Genomic DNA, 3,361 nt, shown 5'->3' with positions numbered 1-3,361 from the left:
AGTTTGACGAAGAGGTTTAAGAAGGTAGTATGGGGGAAACAACGAAGAAGAGCATCAGGAATTTGCTGCTAATTTATTGATATAAATATATTATGTTGCCACATAGCTATAGGTAGATATAATATACAGCTGCAATTAGGAGATCACAGTTCAGTCATCAGTTTCACAATAATTGTTTTCCCATTGGCTTTTCTCTTATTTTTAATGACTTACTGCAATTTATATAAAGTCCATGAAAATTTCGTAAAATAAACATCCTGAGAGTTTTCATTTATTTTCAAGGTTGTTGTAAAGTTGAAAAGCAAACACAAAACAAATTATTTCATTACTTTTCTCCAAAGCTCAGTAATTTATGGCAACCTGCAAGCTTTAGGGAAGGTCTCTCTTTGAGATAGAGCGGAGAGGTAGAAAAAACTGAAGATTCAGTAAACAACTCACTTTTAAAATGTGTACAAATACATTTCGGACATGAAGACTTTTCGGGCTGTGAAGTACTTGAATGATTATCATTAAATATCTCAGACATGTGATGTGATTTAAGGTACTATAATGAACTAGTCTGTGTCTAATATTCTGAACAAGGAATAAACCATCCCTGTGGTGATTGTTCTCCCTGTACCTCTCTCTGACTGCCTTTGCCTCCCTTCTTTGTGAAGGCAGCCACTCTACATTACCTGTAAATATATTTGAAGTCAAACCACTAAATAAGCACTGCAATATCCTAAACAGTACAAAATGTTGACTGCTTATTTTTACACAGTTTCTGATGAAGGCAGGGATACTACTATATCTTAGTTTGAGATATAATTGAATATACTTTCTTACCTACCAAACATAAGAAATGTTTGAGAATATAAGTCAAAGCAATGTTTTTCATGCTGTTATGAATAGATACTCCTAGGAATATGAAAAGGAAATCAACAGTGTCAAGTATCAATACTGTTGTTTAAATAAGAGTCAGTCTTTCCTTTTTTTCCTTCCTTCAGGTCAGTTGGGTAATATGCCGAAATCATAACAAGGTTTGAGGGTGGCACATCTCACACCCGTGTGTGAACACCCAATCATCATGCTCATAAACTACAAAAGGATCCGATTCAGTCTTTTCATGTAAAAGCAATTCTACTGACTTGGAACTGAAAAAAAAATTTTTTTTTTTGATCACACGGGATTCCGTTTGGCCTGTCATGTTTTCATTGGCCTCACCTATATTTACACAAAGTCATATTCTTTCTTTTATGGTTACCATTCTGTGTTCTTTCCTTGGGCCACATTCCTGGCTTTAGAACACACACGTAAATCGCCTCAGAGGTAATAATCCGAAGACCTCAAAACCACCTGTCAATCCATTTAAATCAATTTCAACTGATTATTTGACTAAATTTACTTATGATTGGATTAAACTGACAGGCACATTGTTGAAATGAACCCACAAAATAACTTCTTGATCCAATAAGACAGAATGTATGAAAATAAAATACATAAAATTGCTAAAGTCATACTTTATCTTTAATTAAGCCAACCCTAACTTATCTGGGACTTGGTGTTTCTTTCCAAAGCTCAACTAAAAGGCTTTCTACTTTATATCATCTATAAGGACTGTACTACCATTTGGATGGTAGTAAGATATCTTAGTTACAGCTGTGTTCTGAAATTTGGGAACATATTCTTCTACTAAGGTAAGCCAGGAAAGTTGGAGGAACATTTGAATGAGGCGGAGCCATGTCACCTAGTATATGGAAGAGTCATTTTAATTTAAAAAGAGTGCAATTAATTCCTCTAATTGTGTATCCAGGCATCTGATTCTTGGTATGGTACAGTGACTTGTGAAATATTTTTATAATGTTCTTAAATCATAAAATTGACAACCTTCAATTCCAAAATGGTCTAAATAGGTGAATTTTTTTTCTTTACTTCGAAAGAGGCTATCATGTGGCTGTGACAGTGTAGAAACTGTTTGCTAAACTTCAGGCTTTCTGTCTTTACCTTCCAGAATCCTAGTGTTCCCATCCCATCTGTGACTGCTGGTCACCGAGACATAAAGTGTAGCGCACTGCCAAGCAGCACCTAACTTTCAGATCTCATGGTGAACTTGTCCATGTGGGAAAAGGAGTCCTCGCAACTACTGAGGATGGTATTGCTTACTTTGGAGGCAAGAAATTATTCTAAACCTAATTAATCCTCCCCATCATAAAAACTCCCCCCACTGCTGTCTCAATTTGTCTAGGAGAGACTACTGCACAAATATTTTCTAAGAATCTCTTGAGAACCTGTTAAGACACTTCCAGGCCCAAATAATTTAGATTGTAATGCAAGATTAAGAAACTGATGTACAGGAGAAAAACCCAGGCAATCACTCAGCCATAATTTGGCTACGCTTTTTAAGAAAATGCTGTCTATCTAGATATATTTCTCATTAGAGCTTACCACGCTTTAATATATCTCAATAAAGTCTCCATGAATACCTAAAATGTTACAATTCAAAGCCTTAAACTAAATTTTCCGTTTTGTTTTAAAGTTATTATAACTAAAATTAGGAGATTTAGCCTGGTATCATGACCCATGTCTGTGGTCTCAGCTACTCGGGAAGCTGAGACAAGAGGATCACTTGAGCCCAGGAGATCAAGGCTGCAGTGAGCTATGTTTGGGTCACTGCACTTCTGCCTGTAAAACAGAGCAAGACCCTGTCTCAATAAAATAAAATAAGAAGAAAGAAATACAAGTAAAAAATATAACTTTTCCTACTTTTCAATAAGCATAAGTGTTTTTTTGTTTTGTTTTGTTGCAAATTTACTATAAAATAATCAGTCCACCAAGATTGGTAAGTCGGACCATACTAGTTGTTAACAGTACTCTGACATGCTTAATGAGAAATCTGACACCAATCTAGTAGGCTGGAGAAAATAAGATGCAGTTGTAGTCTGAGGGGGACCTAGTATATTTCCCAAATCTATTACCTGGGAATGAGGCAGAGGAAAGAAAGACACAAAACAATGGTTTGTTTATTCTTACAGGGTTTCAGATCCATTTCTAAAGATCTCTAGAAAGATACAGAGAAATGTTTCCTATTAACAACCTCTCACTACCCTTTCAGGTTGGAAACATTTCCTTTGAGCTGGTACAAGGCCCTGCTGCAATGCAAAGCCTTCTTCCCCTACTGTTCTCCAAGGAAATGGTTAAGAGCTACCCATTAGCCTGTGTGCAGACATCTTTCAGGTACTTCTCAACTAAGGTTAATGAAAAGCTCAACTGTTTCTTTCCCAAGCTAATAAATACATCTTGATATTTGCTGGCTTCTCAAGATGGTCATCGTCCTTTGACACTGCCATCTCCCAAAGTAGGATTTTAGGGAGTAAGTCGATTA

General features: G+C 36.1%; 1 non-coding gene across 1 annotated transcript; it reads right to left on the bottom strand.

The window, feature by feature from the left end:
- Positions 1-985: 985 nt before the first annotated feature.
- LOC116275160 lies at positions 986-1,089 on the bottom strand. Its single transcript, XR_004184117.1, has one exon. It is a non-coding gene; the product is annotated as a small nucleolar RNA U13 (small nucleolar RNA).
- Positions 1,090-3,361: the final 2,272 nt, after the last annotated feature.

Source organism: Papio anubis, chromosome 5, assembly GCF_008728515.1.
Source record: "Papio anubis isolate 15944 chromosome 5, Panubis1.0, whole genome shotgun sequence".
Lineage (NCBI taxonomy): Eukaryota > Metazoa > Chordata > Mammalia > Primates > Cercopithecidae > Papio > Papio anubis.
The sequence above is the reverse complement of the archived record's forward strand: the minus strand, read 5'-3'. Positions and strand labels throughout refer to the sequence as shown.